Raw genomic sequence first — 23091 nt, 5'->3', positions numbered from 1 at the left:
GGCTGGCACATGAGTCCGGCAGCCTCTGCCGGTTGATTTATCTGCAAGTGCCGACACTCCAGCCCGACGCAAATGCTTCCTATTTTGGGGGAGGATTAGTTGGCACCTGCTTCATCTCCTCACACCCTCTAGGGTGGCCAAGTGTCCGTGTCATGCGCGTGTGGAGTTGTGACTTCTGTGGTCTTACAGTCGAGCAAAATTGTGAGGTCTCATCTGATTACCCGAGGTGGTGGGCAGATTTGCCCACTGACAAGTGAATCTTGGTGTGAATGGGCCAGGACAGGGGACCTTAATCTGGGTCCTGAGATTCCACCATCTCTCACTCAGGCAAGCTTGATGGGGCTTGGGGACCAGGGTAGAATGACATCTGATGATTGAAAACGTGACTTGCATCCAGGTTTTTTCTCAAGGACCTTACTAATGATTTGAAGAGGTGGAACTGAGCCCAGACAGGGAAAGGTACCTGCCTGGGGTAGCACAGTGAGTGAGTGGCAAAGCAATTGCCGGAACCCCAAGCTTTGAACCCCACTCAGGGCTCTTTCCAGCCAAGCTTCCAGTAAAAAGATTTCTCCAGACCTTCCTGATAACTTCAGGGAAGCCCATATCACTGACCCTCAAAGAGAGGGCCTGGTGTTTTCACATAGGAGACATCTGCCACCAGACTATGAGACCCGGTTCGCAGGAGACTAAAGATGGGTGAAGGGCTAAACCAGCTCCTTCCCTGGGTTCAGCCTTGTGAAGTGTCCCGATGGTCATTTTGGGACCCAGCATTTAGTTATGGAGCCGAGGGGTGCACCAGGCTCTCAGCCAGCCCTCTGTGCACGCGAGGTCGCTGAGATCTCACGCCTGCCCTCAAGGTGCAGGATCCCAGCATCCCCTCGGCTGGCCCAGAGAGGTGTGGTGATTCTCCCAGGGTCACACAGCAACCAGAGCAGTCAGGTGCTAACATGTGCCTAATTAATATGACATCTCCTTCCCTTCTGGGTCTGTGCTGCTCTGTGGCCCTGGACAAATCAGTAGGGCCTGAATTTATGAGACAGATCCCCCACTCCAACCTTTGGAAGGGGTGACTTAGCCCAGGGAGAGAAAGCCTCTCGTTCATTCTTTCTGTTCCTCTGTCTCGTCTCTGGGTGTCTCTCTCTCGTCTCTCTTCTCTTTCACTCTTGTTCCCTCTCTGGCAATTCATTTAAGGGTGTGGGGCTTGGTAACATTCAGTTCTCCTGCCCTGTGGCCCTAGGCATCGACCCGAGTCCCCCCAGGCCTCATTGCCCTGCTCCCCAGTTTGGTGAATGAATGAATGAATGAATGAATGGAGATGGACCTTGCAGGGCCTTTGTCTCCTCTGTTCACTGTTGCCTTGCAGTACCTCCATCAACGCTGATGCGTGCTAGATGAATCTGGGCTGAATTCATCTGGTACCTTCCCATTTAGCATTTGGCATCTACCAGCTGGCATTGGGGTCGAAAGCTTGAATCTAACTTGGCCACATCCTGGCGAAGGGACCCTGACCCTTCTCAAGCCTCACTTTCCTCCTTTGTCAATGGGGAGAACTCAGGATCATCAGGAGGTTGAAGTGGGTGCCCGTCGCAGGACTGCGCACATGATAGGTGTGCCTGTGTAGCTGCTTTCTGTCTGTCAGGTGCCATGATGTCCTGACTCCTCGGGATGAGGGCAGAGTTGGGATGGAGACAGAAGCTGTTCTGCAGAGGGCCTGGGTTTGACTCCTGGCTCTGCCACTTTCCAGCTGTGCAGCCTTGGGTGGACTGTTCCCCTCTCTGTGCCTCAGTTTCCTCATCTGTGAAATGGGGGTTTATCCTCATTTCCCATTTACATTTCCCATCGTTATCACTTAAGGGCAGTGACCTGCCACCAGTAGATGCATGATGCCCATGGCCATGGTATGTGGGCCTTAAAAGTTAGCTACTGCAACAACCAAAACCTTTTCTCCCAAACCATCCCTTCAAAGATCCCCAGCGAACTGGAAAATCCACACACTCCCCTTTCACTCGGGGACTTCGCTTAAATATTTGTTCTATGGGAGGAGAAAACTTTTTAAAGCCACAGACAGTTAAGAGTTTGGGGCCACCTGCAGGAGCCGTAGCTGGGGCTGGGAAGGGGACAGGGGGCGGGATTTCAGTCTTTGGGACTTGAACTCCTACTTGATTTACCTAAAGAGTCCGTTCTGTTCCAAATCCTGCCTCAGGCCCCTATTTACTCAGAGCCGAGTAGAAGAATCTCTGGCAGGCAGAAAGTAACCCTCAAAGGCGTGCCCCAAAACATTTTTCTAAAGGCAGCCTTGAAATAATTTGCTAATGGCCTGCCTGGGCGTCTGCCGAATAAAAGGGGGAAGAAGGGAAATAATCGCATTGTCTCTGAGCGACAAAGGCAGGAAGAGGCATGTCTGTGCTGCAGCCCAGAGTGAGCCTGAAAACAAGCCCAGCAAGCAAGGTGGACTGCAAGTGGAGGCCAGGCAGAAAATTCCAGAACCCAGGCACAATGTCAGTGCCACAGAGGCCAATGGCTGGAGTGGAAGTAGGAAGCAGGGGTCTCCAAGGCTGAGGGCTGTTCTGCAGAGAGGGCTTTGGAATTGGACCGACTCGGGGCCGAGTGACCTTGGGCAAGTGGGCCCACCTCTTTCAGCCTCAGCATCCTCATCTGAAAGTGGGGGTTCGCCTGGGGCTTGTCAGGTGGGTGGTCCAGTGGGACGGACTAAACACCAGCACAGCCCTGGCACCTGTTAAGCACCCGCATACAGGAAGGGCTTAACGAGTGTAGGTGCAGGTGCCGTGATGTGAGTCCCACCTAACCAAACGGCCAGACTGGTGCCTTTTGCAAAGCAAAATAAGAACCTGGCCAACGTTTTGTGGGCATTTACTGTGTGCCAGGACCCCGTAAGCAGGAGGTGTGTATTATTTGTGTCCCTTCATTCACTCACTCACATTTTCATCCCACCAGTGTTTATCGAGCACCTACTAGGGTGCCAACACTGAATGAAACAGACACAGCTCTTGCCTTTATAGAGTTGCCTTCAAGGGGACAGAACATAAAACACGTCAGCAGATAAATATGTCATGTAGGGGCTGAAAACGAGGGAACCGTCTTAAAAGATCAAGGGCTTGTCTGTAACACCAAACTCTTTTGTTGTTGTTGTTAATATTTATTTATTTGGCTGCGCCGGGTCTCAGTTGTGACACACAGGATCTTCCTTGCCACGTGCCGGATCTTTGTTGCAGCATGCATACTCTTAGTTGCGGCATGCAAACCCTTAGTTGCAGCATGCTTACTCTTAGTTGTGGCATGCAAACTCTTAGTTACGGCGTGTGGGAATCTTTTAGTTGCGGCATGCAGGCTCTTAGTTGCGGCATGCAAGGGGGATCTAGTTCCCTGACCAAGGATCGAACCCGGGCCCCCTGCATTGGGTGCATGGAGTCTTAACCACTGTGCCACCAGGGAAGTTCTGACACCAAACTCTTGCCATATGTCAGTTTTCCAGTCTCACTACCGTTGGTACCTAGGGCCCAGTCATTCTTTGGGGGGCAGAGAGCTGTCCCATGTATGTATATAGGATCATCCCTGGACTCTCCCAACTAGATGCCAGTAGCGCCCCCAAGCATGATGACCAAAAATGTCCCCAGACATTGCCAGGTGTCTCCGCCTCCTCCGGTTGAGAAGACTGCTGTACGTAATTTGGTTGGGGGACTATAATTGTATTTGGAGTATCCTCCCACTGACCTGAGCTGGGGAAGAAGGGCAAGCACCTCCTGTTTGCCAGGAGTTGGTCTCATCGAATCCGCATAGCTGCCCCTGAGGGACATGGAGTGTAGCCCCCATATTTTATGGTTGAGAAATCAGAAGCACAGAGAGGTGAAGTCACAGGCCTGGGGCCACACAGCTGGGATCGGTGAGGCTGGAACCCCAACACCCCAGCGTCTGTCGGCTGTGCTGGGCCCAAGGTGGCCCCTGGCTCCGGGGATTCACTGTTTAAGCACCGGCACCCTGTGCTGGGTGGGTTCAATCCTGAGTGGGAGTATTTGGTTCTGCGTCAATTATGGCGAAATGGATGCAAAAATATTCAGCAGGGCTCAGCGTCTTCCCCCTGCCATGAGCGCACACACACACACACACACACACACACACACACCTTTTTTTAGCAAGTGGGAGAGAATTAGAAAGGAAAAGGATGTCTGTGACTCTCACCATCAGAAGCCCCGATTTCTGTCAATACCTCCTCCACGTTGACTGCCTCTTTAGGCTGCCACGATAAATGACCACACACACTGGCGGCCGAAAACAACAGAAATTTGGAGACCAAGAGTTCAAAACCAAGGTGTTGTCAGGCCACACACCCCTTCTAGGGCTCTAGGGGAGGATCCTTCCTGCCTCTTCCAGCTTCTGATGGCTCCAGGCATTCCTTGGCTTGTGGCCACGTTGCCCCAATCTCTGCCTCTGTCTGCACTCCGCTTCTCTTTTGTCTCTTATAAGGACACTTGTCATTGGATCTAGGGCCCTCCAGGTCATCCGTCCTGAGCTCATCTGGAGATCCTTAACTTCTTTAACATCTGCAAAGACCTTTTTTCCAAGTCAAGTCGCATTCACAGGTGCCAGGGGTTAGGATGTGGACATATCTCTTTGGAGGCGCAGTTCAGCTCACTCACTGCTTCTACTCTGGCCTCTTGCCCTCCAGGCCATTCTTCACCCAGCAACCCAAGGGGTCAAGTTGTTCCCCTGCCTCACCCAGACTTAGGAAGCCTCAGCTTCTTACCGTGGCCCGCAAGGACCCGTGGGATGTGGCCCTGCTTCCCTCCGGACCTCAGCTCTCACCGCTGTCCTCCAAGCTCATTTCAGTCCTGCCACTCTGACCCCCTGCTCTTCTTCAGTCATGGCCTGCTCCTTCCAGACCCTGGGCCTTTGCCCTCACAGTTCCCTGTGTTTGGAATGCTCTTCCCTCTCTCTTCACCTCTACAGAGAGGCTTCCTGACAGCCGAGGCTGGGGTGAATCCCCACCGTGTTTCCCTCCACCCTGTGCCCTGTAAGTGTCCTCCTGGTACTTACCTCAGTCTGAACTTGCTTCATTTCACTTGTTTATTCTGTCTCCACCACTAGAATGAAAGGCCTGCGAGGGCTGGGGTTTGGGTCGGCCTGGCTCACCTCGGTATCGCCGGTGCCTAGAAGAGCATCCTGCACATCTAGCCGCTGACGTCATGTCTGGCTTCCTGAAATCCACTCTCCTTTATCCCTGTGTCTGCCTTGTGGCACCATCTCCATATCACAGATAGGTAAACTGAGGCCCAGAGAGGCTCAGTGATTTAGCCTTGGTACCCCCCATCTCGGAGTTGACACCAAGATTCCAGCCCAGGGTGGTCGGGGGTTCTTTCCTTATAGAGGTCCAGGTGGGAAAATCTGAGATATAATGGGGATAGAAACTATTATTCATTCATTAAGAATTTTTTGTCCATTATCTCTTCTTTGCCAGATGGAGGACAAGATAGACAGGGTTTCTGCCCTCTCAGGGCTCACAGGAACAGGGAGACACAGTAAACAAATAAGTCAGCTAATGAGTGAACAAGATACTCTCTGGTATGTGTCAGGGCCCTGAGGAAAAATGTCACAGGGTATGGGGACTGGTGGGAGTGTGATTTAGGAAGAGAGGTCAGAGAAGTTTTCTCAGGAGGTGATGTTTTAAGCAGAGACGCGAATGAAGGGAATGGGCCTTAAGAAGTTTTGGAGGAGGAACATCCTGGCAGCAGGAAAGGCAGGTGCAAAGGCCCTGAGGCATGTTTGAGGAGCAGCAGGGAGGCCAGGGTGGCTGGATCAGAGCAAGTAAGTTGGAAGAAGGTAGAAAATGAGCAGTTGGGGGCCAGGTCGTGCAGGGCCTGGGGGCTCTGGTAAGGATGCGAGATTTTAGAGGTTTAGATTTAGATCGTAACCGTAGGTTACGAGCAAGGGAGCAGTAACGAGAGCAGAGTAACAATTGCTGCTGTTAATTATTGAGCGCCTACTCTGTGCCAGGCACAGGTTGTCACGTTTCTCTCGGAGACCTGGGCTTCAGGGGAATAGGGTCCAGCTACTACCACCCCCTCCTGCATCTCCTGGCACCTGTGCCGATGCTGCCCACCACTGCTGGTCCAAAGCCCTGCCAGGTGCCCTGGCCTCAGGCCTTGCCCCTCAGGGCATGGAACTGGGATGCTAGACTTCAACGCAGCCCCCGAGTCCAGCGCCCAGTGACTTCACCTCTGCTCTGGTGTGGATGGGCAGGCAGGATGGGCCGACCGCACCCAACTGCAGGTCTGCTCTTCACCCTGCAGGCAGCAGAATGATGTCACCCAGAGAACAATGGCCCCTTCACAGGTCCAGACAGGGCCGAAGCCTGGGCCCAGAGTCGGTGCCTCTGGGAGAGACCTGGAGTGACGCGCAGGGCAGGACAAAGGCTTGGCCGCTCCACCGGGCTCTGCTTGTGTGAAATTATGTTGCACTCTCCGCCCCTCCCCCCACACTGAAAAAGGGCGTTGTGCTCACAATACGTGGAGAGTACAGAAAACCCGAACAAGAGCAGAATCCACCCATGATTTTAAGGTCCATGGAAACCACTCTTGGCATTCGAATGCATTTCCTTCCTGTCTTTTTTCCTCCCTTTCTCAAGCAAAATCGCCCACCTTCTGTCTCTATCCTTGGAGAACATGTGCCGGTTTTATGTGTCTTTAGTAAAGACTGTTGTGAATGCCCAGGCCACACTCCACAGTGCACACACTCCTTTGTTTATTCACCCCTCTGCCTGGGCATTCGGGTCGCTCCCCATTTGGGGCAATCGGGAAGGACTCTGCAGGGGCGGCCCTAGGTGGGCACGTCCTTATCTGGACTTCTGAGAGGTCAGCGAGGTTAAAACAAGCTCCTCTTCATCTCTGTGACCCCACGGCTCCTCTGTTACTCTCACTTTCTCTCCCTCTTTCAGCGTTTTCAAATCTCAGATGTTTTGTTCAGACAAAATGCCTCTGGCTTTCCTCATCAGGAAGTCAGAAATTTCAGGAAGGAAATCTGGGTCGGTACATATCACAGGGAATGTTATATTTTTGGATTTCATGAAGAATGGGGTCTCGGCAAGGAGTCACCAAGATAATTCCTTACAAGTGGGAAGGATGTATTGGGTCGATTACAGTGGGCCGCTGGTAAATGTTTAACATGAGCCAGGTCTTTAGGAGTAAAGCCCTGATTTGTATGCAGCATTTGCCTATTCCTCTGGTGTAAATACTCCCACCAGGGCCCACTGCAAGCTACCAACTAGCCATCAGTGAGCATGGAGCTGGGAAAAGATGTGCGGTACATCATTAGTATACACAGTAGTCCCCCATTATGTGCGGGGGACACATTCCAAACCCCCAGTGGATGCCTGAAACCCTGAATAGTACAATACCCTATATACACTATGCTTTTCTATGCATACGTTCCTATGATTAAGTTTAATTTATAAATTAAATTAAGCTTTTAGGTACTGTAAGAGATGAACAATAACTAATAACAAAGTAGAACAATGATAACAACATACTTTAAACAGTTATGTGCATGTGGTTTCTCTCTCTCTTTCTCAAAATATCTAATTGTACTGTACTCACCTTTCTTATTCCGGTGATGATGTGAAATGGTAAAATGCCTACATGATGAGACGAGGTGAGCAGGATGACGTAGGCAGTGTCACGGACTGTTGGGCTGCCGTTGACCTGACGATACGTCAGAAGGAGGGTCGTCCGCTTTGGGTTATCCTGGATCATTGAGCCATAATGGTAATGGATGGATGGCGGGAGCAGACGAATCCAGTGGTTGGGGGTCCAGGAGGGACAGTGTGAGATTTCATCACGCTACTCAGAAAGGCGTGCAATTTAAAACTTATGAATTGCTTATTTCTGGAATTTTCCATTTAATGTTTTTGGGGCGAGGTTGACCGTGGGTAACTGAAACCATGGAACGTGAAACGGCAGATGGGGGGGGACTAGGGTATAGTATGTTCATTGTACAGATTCAATGTACATAAGTGATCTCAAGACCATAGATAGTAGTAAACCGTAGTAATTAGGAAGTGATAAGGTTGGACTACTCCTTACCTTTGCTTTTAATAGGGTTTATTCAATCATTAGTTTATATCATTAATTCTTCTTAATGGCTGTGTTTAGCAGCTGGCTCAGAACTGACTCCTGAAAATTTCACAGTTGTGTCTATACCACTGTTAGTAAAGAGAGTAAGTCATGGGGTCTCAGAGCTGTGGGTTTGAATCCTGGTTCTGCCTCTCACTTGCTGTGGGACTTTGGGGAGGCAACTTCGTCTCTTTATGCCTCCATTTCCTCTTCTGTAAAGTGGGGCCCACAATATTAGTCGACTCCGCAGCTGTGCTGGAGATTACACTGAGGTAATGCACACAGAACACTGAGCACAGGGCAAGGCACGTAGGAGGGTCTCAGTGAATGTTTTCCGTCCTTCTCCTCATCATCATTGTTTAGTGTTCAACAGTTGGCAAAGCACATTCAGACAGGCAGACAGGCAGCCTCCAAGTGCCCCAGAGCTTCTTGCCCTTCAGTATTCACGCAAAGCCCCCTCCCACCCCACGTTGGGCTGGTCTGTGTGACCAGGAGAATGCAACAGAAGTGGTGGTGTCACACCTGAGATCAGGTTATACTGAAGGTGGCTGCCACTTCTCTCTTGGTCACTCTTTCCCTCTCTCGGAGCTTTCCCTCTGGGGGAGCCAGCTGCCGTGTCTCGAGGACACTCAGGCAGCCCTGTGGAGAGGCCCACGTGGCACAGACTGAAACCCACCAGCAGCTGTGTGAGTGAGCTTGGCAGTGTTTCCTACAACCTGCAGAGGAGACTGCACCCCCAGCTGGGAGCTTGACTCCAACCTCATGGCATCCTCAGCCAGAACCATTCGGCCAAGCCCCTGCTGGACCCTGACTCCCAGAAACTGGGAGAGGCAGTGTTTGTTGTTTCAGCTACGAAGGTTTGGGGCTGTTTGTTACGCAGCAGTAGATAACCAGTATACGTTCCTTCTCATTCATACCTACCACAACAGACAGTCTGATGGTGGCCGGGGAGTGTTACTTAATCCCTCATCTCACGGATGAGTAAACTGAGGTGGGAAGAGCTCAAGGGACCTGCCCGAGATCTGTGATGCAGTAGCCCTTGGTGTTCCCCACGGATACTTTTCTCATCTTGGGGGCTCTTGCTCGTAAGGGAGGCTGCTTGGCCAGTGTGGGCTCAGGGTCCCGGGGGCTTTTGAGCAACACATCCTTTCAGGAGTTGGCCAGACTCTCCCGGCGTGGGAGGGAATCCATTTCTTGGATCCTAAGTGCTCATCACTCCGTTTAACTCATCAAACATTCATCATAAAGATTGGGCCATAAACAGCCACGAATTCTCCACATGGATTTGAGAGCAGGGAATACAAGAGTGGTTTTTCTCCTGCATCAATTTCTAGACCTGAGGAGCCCTCTCCAACTGTCCTGCTCCCTCGAAAGGCAGATCCTAAAACATAAATTATCACCAAGAGTTAAAAAACTACAAAGTGTGTGAATGTTTACTTTTGTTTTTTAAACATAGATTTGGCATCCTTGTCTGTCCTTTCTTGATTAAGGGGAAAAAAAGTGGGGAGATGCAGGTAGAATTAGGTCAGTCCGGTTAAGAGCTTGGCTCTCCCTTTGGACAGATCTGAGTTTGAATCCCAGCCTTGTCACTAATTAGCTGTGGGACCTTGGGCAGGAGACTTTACCTTCGTGAGACTCAGTTTCCCCGTGAAGTTCTTAGCACAGTGCCCGGAGCCTAAAAAGTGCATAATAAAACTTAGCTGCTATTATTCTTCTTATAACTTTGATGTATTAGTCAGCTTAGGGTATGTTATATTGCAGTAACAAACTGCCAACTCTCAACTCTTTTAAAATTAATTAATTTTTTATTAAAGTATAGTTGATTTACAATGTTAGTTTCAGGTGTACAGCAAAGTGATTCAGTTATACACGTATATATATATATATATATATATATATATATATATACACACACACACACACATATATATACATATATAGATATAAATGTTTTTTCTTTTTAAGATTCTTTTCCGTATAGGTTATTACAAGATATTGAATAGAGTTTCCTGTGCTGTACGGTAGGTCCCAACTCACAACTCCTAACACAAAATTTTTCTTTTTTTTTTTAACCTGAATTTTTTTGAAGTATTGTTTTTTTCCCCAGTTTTACCGAGATGTAATTGACCTATAACATTGTGTTAGTTTAAAGTGTACATGATGATTTGACATGTGTAGAAACTGCGAAATGATCACCACAGTGAGTTTAGTTAACACCCATCACCTCACATAGTTACGCATTTTTTTTCTCATGACGAAAACTTCTAAGATCTGTTCTCTTAGCAACTTTCAAATACACAGCACATTATGGTTAACTATGGTCACCTTACTGTACATTACGTCCCCAGGATTTATTTATCTTATAACTGGAAGTTTGTATCTTTTCACCCCCTTTATCCATCCCCCTCAACTCTACCCCCCAAAATGTTTATTTCTTGCTCACACAAAGTCCACTGCTGGCCCCGTGGCTTTCTGCAGCTGCCTTCTCTCCAGGCTCTTTGAATCTTGTAGCGAGGCCATCTGGGAAAATGTGACTTCTGTTTAGCAGTATCAGAGGGAAAAAGCTTGAGAGTCACACCAAGGCAGAGGCTGTCTTGTCCCATTTCCCAGGTGGGGAAATGAAGGCATAAAGGGTGACACGTCTTGAGCACTTACCTTTGCCAGCCACTGAGCAAAACAAATTCCTTATCACATCCTTGCAGAAACCCCACAGGGGGTCGTATTATTTTTGGCATCCCTGATTCACAAAGGATAAAACCTAGACCCACAGGGTAGGACGTGACCTCGCTCACAGCCTGGACTCCAGCCCAGGTCTGCCGATGCCTCATTTCTTGTCCCTCAGTGGACCTCGAGACCCGCGTACCTGTGCTGAGAGACACCCCGGTGCCGACCCGGGTTTCACACCACAGCGACACTGACACTTGGGGCTGGATCCTTCTTTGTGATGGGGGGCTGTCCCGCGCTTCCGTGGCCTCCAGCCAGTCCTTCCAGACTTTGCCAAATGCCCCTTGGGGGCAAAATCGCCGGCGGTTGAGAACCACTGATGTGTGTGGTGAGAGGTTGAGAACCACTGATGTGTGTGGTGAGAGTCATGAGTTATGAGCTGAGGTCCCTGCCAGGCCCTGCGTAACCAAGTGACCTTAACTCTGAGTGAAGCCAAAACATTAGTAGTCGGGCTTTGGAATTTCCTAACTTTTAGGTAAAATAACCTTTGACGCCTGGTGTCATTTGGGGCAGGTCTTTCCACAGTGATAAGCGTTTTTCTTCAGATGCGAAATGGAGCAGATGAAGTCTGCTGACGGAGTTGTTAGGAGAGTGAGTCGAGATGCTGGTTGGGTGCCCTGGCACGGCACTAGCACACAGTCAGTGCTTTATTGTCCTTCTAGTTATGACCTGTCACATGGGCTTGGGGGGTGGTGCACATTTCCTAGCAACCGAAGATACTTTTCCCGGTCTGTTGAATTTCCAGTCCTGTGTCTTCAGGCTCTACATCCAAATATTTGCCTTCTGCCAAAGCCAGACGTTATCCGGCAGCCCACACTCCTGTCACTCACCAGCTTGATTTCTAGAAACAGCCCTTCCCCGGGCACATCTATAATTTAACATCTGTAATTCCTCAATTAGTAGTTAAGCAGTCCGTTCTGTTCTTCTCGATAATTGCCTTCTGCCCTGGGGAGGGTGAGGGATGGATGTGGGGGCCGTGTTGAGGCAGCAGCCGCCCTCACCCACCGCAGACATCTCAGCAGGAAGTGCCTGGAAGGTTCTGAAACCCCTGGCGCTGGGTTTGAAGAGGGTACCAAGGTAGCCGCCCTGGTGGATGATGGGAAGCCGAGCTTCAGTATCCATAAAAATTTTTTCATGAGCCCTGGGAGCGAGTGTAAACAGGCCGCTGAGGGGCAGGGCGCTGATGTGGAGTTCCTCTTCCTGGAGAGGCTCCTGAACCTTGATTGCCAGAGCGTCTAGATTGTTCCGGTCCACTCCTTCCATGTTACAGCTGGGGAAGCCAAGGCCCAGAGAGGGAAAGAGACCTACACAAAGTCACACAGCAAGTCGGTGACAGACCCAGTATCGGAGCTTGGGGTTTCTAAATTCAAAGTTGGGGCAGTCAGAGGTCGTGCAGTTCTCAACCCTGATATCCTTCAGAGTTGAGCAGCAGACGTTTATTGAGCTCTTACTGTTTGCAAAACTCTGCAGTCAGCTGTGTGAGGCACTGAAGATAATGAGATGCAGTTCCCACCTCGGAGAAGTTTCCAGAAAAGTGACTAACATGCATATACCAGCTGCACAGCCTCGAACCAACCTCTTCTCTGCAGCCCTGGTGGTGGGCTTCACCTTCCCTCTCTGTACACGGAGGCTTCAATGTGACCTTTGCAGCCCTCCCCAGTGGAATCAGCCTGGATTCAAATCCCTGCTCCTCTGTGTGCTGGCGTGTGACTTTCAGCCAGACTTTGAGGAAGCCTCGGTTTCCACATCCGCAAGAAGGGGATGGGAATTCCACGCGGTGATGAGGGTAAAACGCTCAGCAGAGAGCCTGGCCCGTGGTGAGCCCTCCGTAGCTAGTAGCTGGTCATCGTGATGGCTTCACTCTACCTGGCCTCGCTTTCCAACCACCCGGGGCTGCTCCCGGCTCTTCGAGAACCTTCCCTCCTGCCCATCTGTGCGCCAGCCAGCAAGGATGGAGCAGGGGTACGGACTCTGCTCTCTGTTGGCGGTTTGAAAAGGTTAAGCCTCTCCTTCAAACTGCGCTGTTTTCTCTCCCGAAGGACCCTCCGCCCGCAGGTGTTCTGGTTGTCAGGAGAAGGACAGAGCAGAGCAGGTGGGCCTGGCCTGCAGTGACAGAGCCAGCAGCTCCCAGCCTCCTTTGCTTCCACTCAGCTTCCGCACCCTCCTCACAGAACACACCCCACGAGCCCTCCCCGCCTCCGCCCCCAAGGTGCTCCCTGGTGATGAAGGCGTATCAGGGTCATTAACAGCCACAGCTAATTAGGAAAGAAGAGACAGCACAGAGTTAAATAAGGGACCTTCTGAGCTGTGGCTGAGGGCACAACAGTTGGAGATCCTTCATGTGTATTTTTCCCTTTCTCATGATAAAGACAAGCCCTTTGGGGGAGGCACTGAACATAAGAACGGAGGCCGCAGAGCTCTGCTTAGTGAGTTTCCTAATCTTTTCATATAACGGGGAGCCCTGTGGAGTTTCGACAGCTCGGTGCCATCGGTGGAAGCGTAAGCCTTCCAGGTTTCTGAGCTGAATTGTGCCCTTCAGTGGCAGCTGACCCCCGAGGCAAGGGAGTGGAGGAAGCAGCGTGGGTGGTTCGAGTCCTTGTGCTGCCACTTCCCATATCTGGGACCTTGGCCGAGGGCCTTGACCTCTTTGAGCAGTGGTGTCCTTGAGTGCAAAAGGGAGCTAACACTGTGAGAACTGAACTCAGACTTTGGTGGGCGCCTTGGATACTGGTTCAGTAAGTAGAATCCCAGGTGGAGGTCTTCTGGGTCTCAGGTGGGCCTCAGGATCTGCCTGCATTTCAAGAGCCCCAGGTAGAGATGGTCACGTGGGCACCACCCTTGGAGAAGCAGTTCCCTCAGTCCGCAAATATTTATCGAGCACCTACTGTGTGCCAAGCATAGTCAGAGGCCCTAGGGGTCCATCAGGGGACAAGACAGAGGTGGTCCCAGCCCTCAAGGACAGTATGTTGTTACTGAAGGGCCGGCTGTGTGTTTGCTCTAGTGCACCTCTTGTGGTTGGATGAATGAATGAACGAAAGAATGAATGGCTGCATGGGTTTTTAATGTTGTTCTGATCATCGATGTGTCTTTGCAGCTTCTTCCAAATTCTTTCTAGCCATTCTTGCTATATCACAAAGCAATACTGAGATGTGTTTGCCCTTTCACATCCTCAGAGCCCAGCAGTACATCTGGCACATCTGTGACACTCAGTAAGTATCTGATGGATGGGTGGATGAATGAATGAATGAATGGACACATGCATGAATGAACTCTAAGCTCCTGGGTACCCACCAGCCAGATTAGTTGGGTGGATGACTAGGGCTCAGTGGAGCTGTGTTTTCTTGCTAGGAGCAATGGTCTGGAGAGGCTCTAGGTTGTAAATCGGAGTTCCACGTTCAAGGTGTATCCATGGGGTCATGGCCGTTCTCTCCGAGGACCACAGAAGCCCCGGGGCCTATGGTGGTCAAGTCTCAAGAACTTGAGGGTCAGTCCGTGTCTTGACCAGCCAGAGAAAGTCCAGCTTTGTTCTCACTACCACAGTTGGTACCCGGCTTTTCTGCGCCCACCCCTAAGCCGTCCTTCTGGACCCCAAGGTTCTCACTGCCACACTGTGCCCACAGGTCTCGGTTTACTCAGCCCTGCGGAGCTGGAGTCAGGCAGCCTTCCAGGGAGCTAAACCGGAGCCCTTTCTGAATTCCTAGGGCGTGTTGCCAAGGAAGGCTCCTGAAGCCTCCTCGGGAGCTGGTTGGGGCTCCATCCTCTGCTCATTTATTGAGCCAACTTGTACTAAGGACCCGCTGTGTGCCAGGCACGGTGCCGGGTTCACGGACCAGACCTGACTTCACCCTCAGGGTCACCCAAGGGTGTAAGCCAGAAGGGGGGGCACACTTAGTGCCCCGGGCCCTTGCATGCCGAGGCTGGGGCTCCTCCCTGCTACTTCTGTGCGCTTTTCGTCCCATGGGCTCAGCTGCCGAGGTACTTTATTATGTCTCTCCCCCGAGAACAGAAGTGCTGTGAGGACAGGGGCCTCTCTCTGTTTTGCTGAGTCAGAAAGAGCTAGTTAGTGACAAAAAGCAGACTCTGGGGGCTTCCCTGGTGGCGCAGTGGTTGAGAGTCCGCCTGCCGATGCAGGGGACGCGGGTTCGTGCCCCGGTCCGGGAAGATCCCACGTGCCGCGGAGCAGCTGGGCCCGTGAGCCGTGGCAGCTGAGCCTGCGCGTCCGGAGCCTGTGCTCCGCAACGGGAGAGGCCACAACAGTGAGAGGCCCGCGTACCGCAAAAAAAAAAAAAAAAAAAAAAAGCAGACACTGGAGCCAGATGCATCTGTTCGAATCCCAGCTTTGCAGCCTACTAGCAGTGTGTGTAGGCAGGTTACTCTGTGCCTCGGTTTCCCTATCTCTAAAATGGGGATAGGGATTTCCGTGGTGGCTCAGTGGTTAAGAGTCCGCCTGCCAGTGCAGGGGACATTGGTTCGTGCCCTGGTCCGGGAAGATCCCACATGCCGCGGGACAACTAAGCCCGTGCATCACAACTGAGCCTGCGCTCTAGAGCCCGCGAGCCACAACTACTGAGCCCGCGTGCCACAACTACTGAAGCCTGCGCGCCTAGAGCCCGTGCTCCACAAAAAGAGAAGCCACTGCAACGAGAAGCCCGCACATCACAACGAAGAGTAGCCCCCACTCGCCGCAACTAGAGAAAGCCCGTGCACAGCAACAAAGACCCAATGCAGCCAAAAATAAATAAATACATACATACATTAAAAAAAAATGGGGATAATGATAGTACTTCATAGGGTTGTTGTGAAGAACACATCAGTTGACATATGTAAAGCACCTAGGACAGTGCCTGGCATGTAGTTGGCTCTAAAATGTTCTTAGTATGGATATTAACATTATTATATTTGCAGCTATAAGAATATTATAAATAAATACACAAAATATCATAACTATTTCGAGGGATGATTTATATACAGCAAAATGCATATATCTTAAGCACAAAGCATGATGAGTTTTGACAAATGCACGCACCCATGTAACCCACAACTCTATCAAGATCTAGAACATTCTCACTCCCCCTCAGAAATTCCTTCATGCCCCTTCCTGTCAGCCCTCCTTACCTGGAACTTAATAACACTTCTTGAATGAATGAATGAATGAATCAATGAATGGAGATCCATTGGGTTTGATCCCAAACCTCTTATGCCGATTGTACTTGTAACCATAGCTGCATAACTTGATCAGCTGTTAGGTAAATGTAGAAATAGGAGTGCAAAAAGGAAGAGAGTTGTCACACTATGAAAACTTAAACTCATTGAAAAGATTCCGTAAAGGTGAGCTGCTAAGGAAGAATGACTGTCCTGTCGGGACGGAGGAGGCTGCGAAAGACTGGGGTGAGAAATCCAGGCGTCTAAGTGGGTTCTCCGTCCCAGGATGCCCAAGTGTCTGGGCCTCCCCTCAGAGCCCAGGCACCTCCCTGGCCCTGCAGCACCGGGGACCCATCCCCCGGGCTCAGAGCCCCTCTCCCCACTGCCCTCCAAACCTGTCCCTCCCGGGGAAACAGAGAAGCTCAGCACCCCAGACCTGCGGATACGAGAAGTGGAGGAGCTTCCAGAGCACATTCTGCTGGGGTTTTCACGGGGGTGGAGGGCCCAGAAGGAGAGGGGTGGATTCCAGGGCCCCAGCCCTCACGCCTCACCCACCACATCCCAAACCCGGTTGCTCCCCTATCTTTGTAATATACTGGGCTTCTGTGATTTGGCTTCTAGAGAATTTTCTAAAGCTAACAAAGGAAAAGGAAAGTGGAAAGCAGGTGCTGCGGTGCCAGCCACTGCCCTCAATCAGAGACGAGGGCACATTCAAACGAGGCTAGTGCCTTGCCAGTGACATACAGCGACCCCGTGACAGGGGCTGTTCCAAGTCTGGCTTCTGACTCCTGGTTCTGAGTCTTTCCCCGTGGTCCCGGCTGGGTGTTGTCCAGCCCTGGAAAGCTGAGTCCGGGGGGGCCCGCCTACAGCCCAAGTGATGCCCTTTTCAGGATCTTAGATACACAGGTGCCCAGCAGGTAAGGGTACCTGGTACCTCGTCAGCCCGCAGGGGGTGCCTGGTCCCCTGGCCTGCTTCTAAGGGGAGCCGCTGTGGTTCGGGTCTTTGGTTCGGCTTCTCTCCCTCCAGGGCCTGGCAAGCGGCACAGGGGCTGCTCCTTCCCTCCAGGGAGAGGCGGCGATGAAGTCACCTCCAGGCCCCTGGGCTGCTGGCTGGTCAGGTGAAGGGGCCGTTGGCACCTGCTTGGGCTGATGTCACCCTGGGAAGCCATTCAGTGCCGAGGGCCGCCTCCAGCCTTGGCCGCCTGCCCGCCCTGTTGCCTGTGTCCTGTTTTGTTTGTTATGTGGGGCGGGCTCAGGGAGGGCCCGGGCTTTGGGGAGACGCAGTCTTCTCCCTGCTCTCCGAGACCAGGGTGGCGCCGTCCCTTTTCTTTTGGAGGCGCCCCAGGCTGTGGGGCAGACTGGTTTCAGGTTCAAATCCCAGCTCTGCCACCTCCAGGCCGGGTGGCGGTGGGCAGGTTGCTTTGCCCGCTGTGCCTCTGAGTCTTCCTCTCTGAAAAGGGGTGAGGGGGCATCACCTCACAGGGCTTGATCTAAGGATGGCCGAGGATGCGTATGAATCCGCTCCGCTCAGTACCTGCCCTCGGGAACGCCTGTGAGCTAGTGTTCCGACGGTGGGGATGGTGACGGCTGCTGTTCCTCTTGTGTGGGACGTGGTTACAAACGCTGTTCGCGTCAGTCCCAGAACTGATTCAAGTCAAGCTTTTCAAAACAAAACAAGACAAAACCCAAGACACACTTGCTCCCTTTTGGACCCCCACTTGTTTCAAATCAATGTAACTTAACAAGACACAGATCATCAGTAAGCAGGACTTGGGTCGTTTCCAGAACCTTCCTTCCCTCTGGCAAAGCTCTCAGCCTCCCAGTTTGCAAACCATTGTTAGAGATCCACAGTTCTCAGAAAATGCAGGTACCCAGGGCCCTGCCTCTTGAGAGTCTGACATAATTGGTCTGGGATGCTGTCCAGGAAGCTGGAGTTTTCACAGCTCCCCAGGTGATCCCAAGGTGCCACCAGGGCTGGGACCCACTGGGTCAGGCAACATAAAAGAAAGAACACAGGCTTCAGAGTAAGAATGACCCAGTATCAAACCCCAGACCTGCCACTTAGCTTCTGGGCAACCGTGGGCAACTGCATACATGTCCCGGAGCCTCAGTTTCCTTATTTGTTAATGTTTCTAGAGGCTGCTGGGAGAGACCTGAGGTGGATATGAATGGTACCTCTCATGAGGTTGATGAGTCAAAGGATGGACATTCCACAGACGTGTTCCCTGGAAATCAGGGCAGGGCAGGGACCCTAGACCCTTGTCCAGCCATCCGTCCCCACCTTGTCAACACCGGGGACCCCCATTACTGGCTTCCCCCCTTCAGTTTTATGGTCTGAGAGTTGCCCAGAATTCTTTGTTGCTACACTGGACTTGATTCGTGTTCCATGAATAAATTCAGAGACAATTCATTTAAGAATCACTTGGTTAAATAATGTTTCTAATGCAGGACTTTTCAGAGCCTTTAATTATGCAAATATACATTAGGAACCTCCAGAGATGGTCGTTGGCTTCCCGTACGTCTGAGCTCTCTCCATCGAGAGAAGTGCTGTAGATCTGTTCCCTGACTCGAGTGGGAGAAGGTCACGGCAGGGAATGGACACACCAATTGTCAGAAGTCCGCTTTCAGACATGCTAAATCTGGGGTTAGGGAAACGTGCCTCCAATTGGGGGAATTCGGTAGCATGCGTTGAGTACAGAATTCACAAAGGGTTTCTCTGGGTTGGTATCTTGCATAACATACTTTGGGAAACATGCCCAGTCCTTTTTTCCCCCCTCTGGAATTACATACATGGGCTTCCATTAAAAGACTCTGTTCTCCAAACTGCCTGTATAAAGTCAACATTAAATCATTCCCCCCTCGATTTTTATTGGGCAGAGAGGAAGGTACATGCATCGATGTGTCCATCACTGCCATCTGGGCATTGATGGGACAGTCCTAAGAGGCCCTGAGATTCCAGAAGAGGATCTCTGTCCGTCCAGGGCCCTTTGTTCAGAGAAGGGGACTGAGAGGCCCAGAGGTAGAAATGACGTGACCAAGGTCAATACAGAACTGCACCCAGACCCAGGTTTCTTTTTGTTTGGTTGGTTTGGTTTTTTTAACATCTTTATTGGAGTATAATTGCTTTACAATGGTGTGTTAGTTTCTGCTGTATAACAAAGTGAATCAGCTATACGTATACATACATCCCCATATGCCCTCCCTCTTGCGTCTCCCTCCCACCCTCCCTATCCCACCCCTCTAGGTGGTCACAAAGCACCCGCTGATCTCCCTGTGCTATGCGGCTGCTTCCCACTAGAGAATGGACTTCAGACCCAGGCTTCTTGCTGTGCTCTGTCGTGGCTGAGTACGTCGCATGCTGTTTTTACAGACTGAGCCTGGTTGGCCTCCAATTATTATTGAAATGAATGGAGGTTTCCGGGAACAGAGCAAATCCATAGAGTTTAATTAATGAATATGCCAGAGGGCTTGGCATCTGGATTCCTGTGTTTACCCCAGGCTTGGCTGGCAGGCATTTCCTACTGCGAGGGGCAGGGTGGAGCCCATCTCCCTGCCCACCCCTGCCCTCCTGGTGGAGATTGAGAGAGAGAGGGAGAGAGAAGCTGAAATCTGATTCCCCTACCCCCTTCGCAGCCCGGTTCCTGCAGAAGCTTTTCTGTATTGTTTTCAGAAGCACCGGCATTTTGTTTTTAGCATTCTTTATCAGTTTGTCGAAACGAAATCGTCCCTCAGAGACCCTGGAAATAGAACGAAGTGTCTGTGACGCCGGCAGACCTAAGCAGAAGTTGTGCTGTCAGTTCTGCCAACCAGCACCTTAAACCAGACCCAGGTCCTATGGTGACCAGTAAAGCCGCGATAACCTCGGTGTCCTGAGCTCAGAGGGGGAGGCCCCTGAGGATTGCAGCTGAGCCAGCCAGGATCTCATATCCAATGGTCACGGGGCTCAGCGTCCGACAGCCCTGAGTCTGAATCCCAGATCTGCCCCTTGTCAGTTCTGTGTCCTGGGGCAAACTCCCTCATGTCTCTGGATCTCAGTGTCTTCTTAGCTAAGATGGGAATAATAATTTTATATATATATATATATATACACACACACACACACACACACACACACACACACACACACATGCACAGATGTACTGTAAAGATTAAATGAGCTAATACAGGCAGAGCACTCAGCACAATGTCTCATAGTAAACTCTATAAACGTTAGCAATTATCCTAATCATCGTCATATACATCCCATTTTAGAGGTGTGACAGCCGGGTCCTGGAGGGATCCATCCACTTGCCAAAGGGTTGGCCTCACATCACCATTAGATGTGTGTCTGTGACGGTGCCCGCAGGCCCTGCCACGTCCTTCATGCTCACAAAGGTTTGAGGGATCTCAGGCACTCGGGGCTGTTCTCTCCAATGTCTTTCATCGCTTGGACCCCGTGCGCCGCTTCTAGTAGCAGGAGCTGCTTGTTTCTCCCTCTGCCTTCACACTTTCGAAACTCCCTTCCCACTCTTGCAGTCTAGAGAATGGAAGCCAGACGTGTGACTAATCAACGCCTCTTAAGTGGGGAAATAGGACCTTTTAGATGTCATTAAAATGGCAGCCACCAGAAGAGAAGGTGCTTCTGCCCCTCACTTGGCCGCCCGATGGGCGGCAGCTCCAGAAATGGACGAGGAGAGCGTTTCCTTCTCGGCCGTCCTCCTGGGCCCTGCCTCTTCCAGCTCCTGGGAGAGCTACAAAGAGCCACGCTGATGGCAGCTGACTTCCCTGAGTGCCGTGCGCCAGGCACTGTTCCAAGGGCTTCACGTGCTTTGATGCTTTTAATCCTCACAAACATCCTGTGAGGTAGGTGGTGGCATCCCACTTTACAGTTTGGGGAACTGAGGCTCAGGGAGCTGAAATGACCTGCTCAAGGTCACACAGCCGGGAGGACACAGTCGGCATTGGACATAGGCCTCTGGACTGGAGCCTGTGAGCATAACCGTGATGCTATTCCAGAGCTGTAACCTCTGCAGTTAACTTGAGCTCTGAGTTGGAAACCGCCCTTGTCCTATTTCGAGGAGGATGGGGGTGGGGGGGAGCTGATATTCCTTCTGCAGCTACTCTGGACTTTATGTGCCAGATGGTACGAGCCCCGTGCATATATCTCCCATTTCATTCCTTTTTTATATACTCCCTCCTCTCTTTTCTCTCTCTCTCTCTCTCTGTCTCTCTGTCTCTGTCACACACACACACACACACACACACACACACACACACACACACACACACAATCAGCATTATGGTCCCTCCTTTTTCAGTGAAGAAATCAAGCCTCAGAGACCTCCTGGGACTTCCCCAGATCACACAGCCAGTGAGCATCAAGCCTCAAACCCGGGTCTGGGTGCTTCTGAGCCCATACTTTTTCCCCACTGAGCCAGATTGTGGCGTTCCTGATCCTGGCCCCACAGAGGAGCAGGAATAATGTGAATCTGGAGCTTGGCATCATAGAAATAGCCCAAGACCAGAAGTCAGGAAGCCAGGAACTTAGTCCTGGTTCTGGCAGGACCCTGCTGTGGGGCTGCAGAAGAATCCTGCCCCTGCTTTTGCCTCCATTATCCCATGTATGCCGCAAGGGGTTGGTCTCCCGGGTTTTTAAGCCTCCTTCACATGCCAACATTTCATGCGTATTCTGATTATAGCAAAAGGTGCCTGGATGTGTATCGTGGAGAAGACGAAGCTCAGGGCAGACCTTTGAGAGTGTCCCTGAAGTGGGGGAATGAAGCACCTCTGTTCTGCATGGGTCTCAAGGTTTTTACTTAACAACAAAAGAGAAACTTTTCCCCAGTAGCCGAATAGACAGGTCCCATCACTGGGATACACTTCGTGAAGCTGTAGACATTAGGGAATCTGAAGTGGTGAGCCTCCTGTCTCTGGAGGAAATCAAGCAAAGGCTGGGTGCTCTAGACATGAGGTAGAGCTAGAATGACCTCTCAAATACTTTTCACCTCTGTAATCTAGTGATTCTGATAAAAGATAACCAGCTGGTGAGCCCAGAGCAGGGTACCAAATAGGTCTCTGCCCACTAACTCACTCTAAACGATGCAGTGGCTGCCTGGGGTGCTGTGTTGGGGATTCTCAGGGCTTGTCAGGGCTCAGTTCTATAATCGATTATTAATGTCTGCCATGGGCAAGCAAGGGAGTGTGACTTTCTCCTTTTCGCTCTTTTCTAAAGAGTAATGCTTTCTGTTTCCAACACGAACTTTTTACTGTATTTTTGAAAATCTGGGGACAGGAGGGCATGGTTGTCAGCAGCCATCCACTCCCACACCCAGAGTTCTCTGTTCTACATTACCAGGCCCATGGGGTCTGTCTGTAAAGGTCAGAGGCCTTAGGAATACGTCGTGGACTCATGGAACGGTTGCTATTCACCTTGGTTTCCTTCAGGCTGGGAGAATTTGGCAATAGCCAGTAATTGAGGTTAACAGAAACCGATAATAAACAAGAACACTTGAGATTAATCTCTTCTGTTTCTTGGGACGGCACCATCATATACTTGCCTAATTTTCAAAGCGTATTACTGAGTAATCGGTGAATGGGACCTGTGCTGGGGAATCAAGACAGGCATAGCCCGTTTTCCTGTAAGTCTCTTTTCCTCTTTCTGCTCAATTACTGTGGTTAGCCATTATGTCCTCATCAAGTGATTTCCTTTCAAAGCAAAATAAAAGTTGTGCATCCCTTCCTGGGAGAATTTTTCCTCCTGCCAGGACGTGCGTATAGCTGGGAAAGTTTCCAGCAAGCAAACAGTTTACAGTGCGGGAGGTCGGGGGGGACCCACAGAGATTAAGCCACTTATGCCTAAGGTCACACAGCCAAAAAGCAGCAGAGCTGGGCCTGTCTGCCTTAAAGGCACCTGCTCTTAAATATGTCAAGTGAATGTCTGTCCTGCAGTAGATGTTCAGTACACAACGGTTTATTTTTCTTGTCCTTGTCTCAAAAGTTGTTCGTCTCTGTATCTGTCAGGATAGGTTAGGTTATTTTGCAGTAACAAACAAACCCCCCAAAGTTCAACAGCGTAAAACAGAAAAGTAGGTATTTTTCTTGAGTGCTCCACACGCCCACTGAC

At 50.9% G+C, this 23091-nt stretch overlaps 1 protein-coding gene and 1 long non-coding RNA gene across 10 annotated transcripts in view; both read left to right on the top strand.

Annotated features, from left to right (window-relative positions):
* KIAA1671 (KIAA1671 ortholog) overlaps nucleotides 1-23091 on the top strand; it is a 186043-nt gene that overhangs the window by 121692 nt on the left and 41260 nt on the right. The gene's annotated exons all lie outside the window — the stretch shown is intronic.
* Nucleotides 10077-15159, top strand: LOC125961223 (uncharacterized). The gene is made up of 2 exons (XR_007471646.1): nucleotides 10077-11182; nucleotides 11213-15159. It is a non-coding gene; the product is annotated as an uncharacterized LOC125961223 (long non-coding RNA).

This window comes from Orcinus orca, chromosome 15 (assembly GCF_937001465.1).
Source record: "Orcinus orca chromosome 15, mOrcOrc1.1, whole genome shotgun sequence".
Lineage (NCBI taxonomy): Eukaryota > Metazoa > Chordata > Mammalia > Artiodactyla > Delphinidae > Orcinus > Orcinus orca.
This window is presented reverse-complemented; position numbering and strand designations above follow the sequence as displayed.